Source organism: Struthio camelus, chromosome 5 (genome assembly GCF_040807025.1).
Source record: "Struthio camelus isolate bStrCam1 chromosome 5, bStrCam1.hap1, whole genome shotgun sequence".
Lineage (NCBI taxonomy): Eukaryota > Metazoa > Chordata > Aves > Struthioniformes > Struthionidae > Struthio > Struthio camelus.
Genome location: NC_090946.1, coordinates 59,163,388 through 59,169,387, shown reverse-complemented (window position 1 = coordinate 59,169,387; position 6,000 = coordinate 59,163,388).

Genomic DNA, 6,000 nt, shown 5'->3' with positions numbered 1-6,000 from the left:
AGTTTGTCTGTTCTGTGATGCTTGGAAACTTGATCCCACAGGGCTCCCAACTCGATGGCTGCAGCCCCACATAGGTGAGCGTGCAAGTTTGGTGCAGAACAGCCACATCAGATTTGAAGGGGTTTGAGTACTTAGCTTTAGGACTATCCTTCCATAGCCTCTGGGTTCCCTGTGTTTCTGAATCATCCCAAGGCTTCACACTCCAAAAGTGGCCTTAGAGAGATGTAGGTGAAGATGGTGGTGCAGGTGGATGTAGATCATGTGCTAGCCAGAGGCCTGAAGATGGCATAGCCCAGTAGATGGAACCACAGTATAAAAAACAGGTGAAATGCTATTATTTTCTTTGCTCTCCTCATGCCTTATTGTATGACTTTCAGCACATCATTTTTCCACATATCTATTAACTTACCTCACCTTTCCCCACCTCTTATTTTCTCTGGTTAGTCTCTAAACTCTCTACCATGCCCTGAGAGCATAGAAAATTGCAAGGTGCTGATGAAATAAAACTAATAGCCGAAGGAAGACAGGGACTAAGGTCCTGGGAATGGGAGACAAAGGGATATCCAGAAAATGCTGTGAGAATTCTAGTGAAAAGATAGTATCCTGAGCCCTCCATCATGGCCACAAGTATGTGAAAGACTGGTCACAGTGAAGGAAACGTCTCCTAAGAGCAGACTGTCAGGGTCAGTGCTGAGAAGTAATTGAACCTTGAAGCCAGGTTTTATTCCACACGCAGCCTAGCAGTATCTGGGTGCCTGCTGACCCTACTGCTTTAAGCAGATGTTGAACATGGGAGTGGGTGGAAAAAAAAAAAAAACAAAAAAAACTGCATCACCACAGCTGGGAAACTGATTTGACAAAATGTTTCTGGCTACCGCCTCCTTAGCCAAAAGGTAATGATAGCAGAGGGATATGTAAAGCTTTCCAGGGATCACAACTTTTTGTTGCTGTTAATTTGTTGCACAAATTCTGACCGTTTCCAAGCTCTTGCTATTTCCAGCTGTTTTCCTTCCCTCTCTCTCGCTCCTTTTTCATTCTGCTGGCTGCACATCTGTCAGGGTTTATCTGCAAGTCCAACACGTGGCTCTGCTCCACAGCTGCTTGGCGCCATTGCTGGCCTCTGTTCGAGGAGGAGCAGACGGCTCCTCTCGGCGAGGGATGTTTTGTCACGCTGAGCTTTCCACAAGTTTTCTGCAACATCAGAAACATTGTTGCTTGGATCCCAATCCAGAGTGGGGGGAATGGGCTGAGCTCCACTGTGCAGGAAAAGTAGCATAGAAAAAAAGTCACTCCTACCCTGGTGTGGCAGTCAATAGTTATTACTGTGTATAACGGGCCTAATGCTTCATTCCCCTGAGACGAGGCCCCTGCTGTGCTGGATGCTGAGCCCTGCTCCAAAAACTCCTGAGCTATAGAAATCCCATAGCCAAAGGAGGGGAAACAGGAAGAATTAATACCCTAATTTTGCAGGTGTGGAAAGGAGGCAGTAAGGACTGGAGACGTTACCCAAGGTCACACAGTAAGTTTCTAGCGAGCTAGAGTCTTGAGCTGTATCTTTGCCCTCTGCTTTAGAGACTAGACTTCTTGATTTGTCTTGCCTTAATTTGCCGGCTTGCCAAAGCAAGAGCTTCAGCTGTACCAGTTCTCTGACATCTGACTCATAGCTAAGTTAATTCATACACAGACAGATCTGTGCCCAGATTTTGTTCGGCGCGATGTTGTCAGCATGTGCTTGCCCCTGCTGACCTTCTGTCTTTGCCCCAAATGAGTAGGGAGTAGGCAGTGCAGAGACCTTTTTACTGTGAATGACATTTCAAAGGGAGCCTTGCATGGTTAGCTGCCTGGGGACAGGGAGGCTATCGCAGGGAAGAATGTGGGATTTCATAGGAACATGTTTATAGCAGCAGGGATCCCACTAATTGTTTGTTTGTTTTCAGGGCTCCTGCTCCAGGAATCTGCTTCTTGGGAAATGCACAATAAAGCCCAGCTGGGCCCAGAATGAGCCACTCCAGAAGAGAAGACAGAGGCTGATATAACCAGATGAGTTTGGCCAAAGCCCATGGAGCAGACCTGAACCACAAGGCCTGGCCTTAACCTATCAAAGCGGTTGTGATGTGCTGTGGGCCTCGAGTTAAAACTTTGGAGAGGGAAAAAAATCAACCCTTTCAGGCAGAACTCAAGCAGTCTGCTTCCTGGCCTGCAGAGAGCCTCCACTGCATGCCACACATCGCGCCCTTCCAGTGGTGTGTGTGTTGGTGGGGACAGTGTGGCACACAGCTGCCAAGGTCGCCATGTAAGAGTAAAAATTACATGAGCTGCAGTTTTCCAGCCGTAGCCCTGCTGGCTGCAGCATGAAGACTGGGCTAAGAGGTGCTCGTGACAGGAACGGGTTTCCGGAGCTGTGTTTTAGTCCTGCATGTTGAGACTCCCTCCTCACGGCTCGGCGTTCCTGCTCCTGGCCCCGGCCACCGTCAGGTCACCCTCTCCTCGCCGCTCTCATTTCACTGACACTCTCACCCGACACAGAGCCACACTGCAGCCTTGGGGATGCTGCAGCCGTGCTGGGGCAACACTGCCAAATGTATCTGCCAGCTGGGCCTAAGTCCCCCCATCTCCACAGAAGAGGGACCTACACGTTTGCAGTTGGAGAAGGAATTTCTCACCCTCCTTTCCCGGCAATGCTGCCGACAGCTGCCCCCTGGAGATGCAGGAGACGAGCCCAGCTGGCCGGGCCCATCCCCTGCTTTGTTCCAGGTCCTTGAAAGCATTTCAGCATTTCTTTGCTCACCACATGGAAACCCAGCAGTAGGGATCCTAACTCCGCTCCCCACGGCCCCCGTGCAGCTCGACTGCGGAGGACAGGCGGACACGGGCTGGGGGCCTGGCGGCAGAGTGGGTCTGACATCTCCTCGCCAGGTGGGACCAGCCAGGGAGGACACCAGCCCTGAGGACAGCCAGCGTCAGATTTCAAGGCTTCGAGCGTGCTTACAAAGCAAGATACCGCTGCCGCTGCCGGGGAATGTTTTTTGAGAGTAGTGGGGTGTAGAGGAGCAGTCTGAGGACAGCCTCAGCAGCACAAGGTCTGTCTTCAGCGCAGATACCACACCAGCAGTTGTCCCCTCTCCTGCCAACAGGCCTTGGGTCATGCTTACAGGGGCCAGAAGCCATAAGCCATGCTTGTTGTTTACTAGCCAGTGGCTAAAGCCATCCATGCAGGCAGAGGCAGGTAGCGCCCAGAGCGTTGGGTGCCCTCGTCGGCGTGCCTTGGCCTGCTGTCACCCCCGCCCACACCACCCTGGCCTTGTCGAGCCACAGCAGTGACAGACCAGAGGCGGAGCTGACTGTCCCCAAGCTGGTTCTTGCGAGGAGCACCAGGCATCCCACAGGCATCAGTCCTGTCCTCCTGGGTGAGGGTGAAACCAGGCACTGCGGCTCTATGTCCTTGTGGGGCGCCTCCAGCCGGGACCAGCGCTTCCTTTCACCCCAGCTGTCACCCCGGGGTGTCCCTGGACCTGGCTCCCTGAACGAGCACCTTTCCCCGCTGGTCCCCAAGGCCACCATCTCCGTTTGCCTGGCAACAGCATGCACGAGGAAGGACCTAAACTCTTGTCCCATCTCTTGGACAAGCCCTCCCTGCCCAGTTGCGTTTCCTCGGCAGCAGGAGGAGGTTCAGGATGTTCATAACCTCCTTTGGCAGACAAAACGCGCCTGCGTCATGACAGAGGTGCCATAGTGCCCAGGCCAGCCCCGCAGCACCCCAGCACGGCAGGGCCCTCCGCTGCCACCAGTGATAGGAGACTTGTGGCAGCTTGGCTACCACCGGCTTTGGTTTGCAATGGCCACGGTGGAAGCTGAGGCTGCAGCCGACAGCTGAGGCTGTCGGGTTTCTGAAGGGCCAGGAGAAAGCCCCACAGGGCATTGCACTGAGGGACGTACCACAGAAAACAGGTTTAGAAGGGATCTTGAGAAATCACGTAGCCTTCCTCCTGCCACAGGGACATGAGCAAATCATTCCTCACCCACAGGTCTCTCGCTCTCTCCTGAGCCTAAAGATCTCCAGTGATGGAGATGCCACAGTAGCCCACAGCTTTACTGTTCTTGCAGGAAGAAATATTTTCTTAGCAGCTAACCTAAATCCTTCGTGCTTTATTTTAATTCCATTGCATCTTATCTGCAGTGGTCCCAGAAAGCATACTATTTCCTTATTTGCTCCTACCTCTCACATATTTGCAGAATTTTATCACTGTGCTTCCTATTTCCCTCCTCCCCGCCCCCAATCTTCTCTTCTCTAGACTAAACAAATCCAATGCTTTGACTCTTTCCTTAATATTTCTAGACCTCTGATCATTTTCATTGCCCACCACTGGACTTGCTCCAAGTAATTCTGATCTTTCTTGAAGTATGAAGCCCCAAACTGAAGCCACAGGGTCTCATTGGATGCTTTCTTAATGCTATATGGAAAGCTCTATTCCTGAGGCCTACATAAACCAGCAGCTTTTGTGCTGATTGTTTATTGCCTGATTATCTTGGTATTTACAAATTCACTGATTGTATTTTTCAGGATTTTTCCCATGAATTGACATTAGAATCTCTGGTCTACTTTGTCCTACTTCTCTTCTCTCTCTCTCCCCTCTGCCCCCTTCCCTCCCATCTCTATTGAATTTTCAGATTGCTCCAGTTCCCCAAGCAAGTCTCTTAGGGTAAACTGCCTCAAGCCCAGTCACGCTGGAAATATCCAGCTTCTTTTACCCTGGCTTTATTTGTAAGTTCTTACCACACTGCCACTGAGGTAGAGGGTTGAGCTGATGTTTCAAAGCATTTTTCATAATTACCTAGGTTAGGGGGTTTCAGCCTCTGATCTGTGGCCCCACTTTCCCTTTTGAAGGTTCACATACATAAATTACTGCAAAACACATTAGAAGGGCAAAGTGATCCATATCATAGGTCCACCTAAACCACCATCCAGTCTCTAACAGAGGTCAGTAGCAGGTACATAGGAAGAGTAAAGAGAAGGACAAACGTGTTGCTGCTTCCCTGAAATAACCACCCAGGTGCCAGCATCTGGAAGCCAAGAGACTTCTTGGACCAGAGGTGGCAGTTATTCTGTTTAATAGCCCTTGGTGGATTTTGCCCTCCATTAATTTGTCCACTCCTGTTCTGAACCCATGTAAATTTTAAGCATCCATAACACCCATGGCTGTCCAGGAAATTCCCAGGTTCCCTGAGCATGAGAACCATTAGCTTTGCTTGTTGTGACCCTGGGTTTTTTTCATTTGATGGTTGCTCCTTACTTGTCATCCTGCCTTACAACTGTGTAGCCATCCAGCAGAGCACCAACTCTGACCTCTCATCACCGTGAAAAACTCAGTTTACTTCAGTCTCCGTTTCCTGTTTTCTTTAACCTTCACTTTCTTTAATTCACAAGACTTTCCCTCTTATCCCTTGTCAGTTTAGTTTCTTTTAAGAGCCTTCGGGCAGGAGTACACAAACTTGCTTTTCTTCCTCATCTTATATAGCCCTTCCCTCACCAAATAGCTGAGGGACTGCAAACTCTGTTCAGATCTCCTGATGCTTCCAAGTAAAACAAAGGTCTGGGATTTCTCATTAGCATCCGTATGGCTGCACCAGATGTCAGCTTTAGATGAACAAGTGCGATGCTTCGCGAGAACAGGCAGATGTTGCACAGGGACTTTTACTGTCACGAAGCAACTTAAGGCTTGGATTGCCTTCACTAAGCAAACAGCAGAAGTATTGCAAGCCACTACCATGGCTGCGTCAAGTTAGAGTTGGCATAACCTGATCTATTCAGTGTCTCAGGCTAAATGCTAGTTCATAGTTCAGCGTCTTAGCACAGGCTTTCCTTCACTGATGGTTTAATCTAATACATTTGGGTTGTGAACAGCCAAGGCATGGCTGCACATCCTGTTCGGCTGCTTTGGGGAGAGTGATTTCCAGCCCAAGAAGCTGGGAGCCAGCTGGGACAGCACCAGCATAACTTAC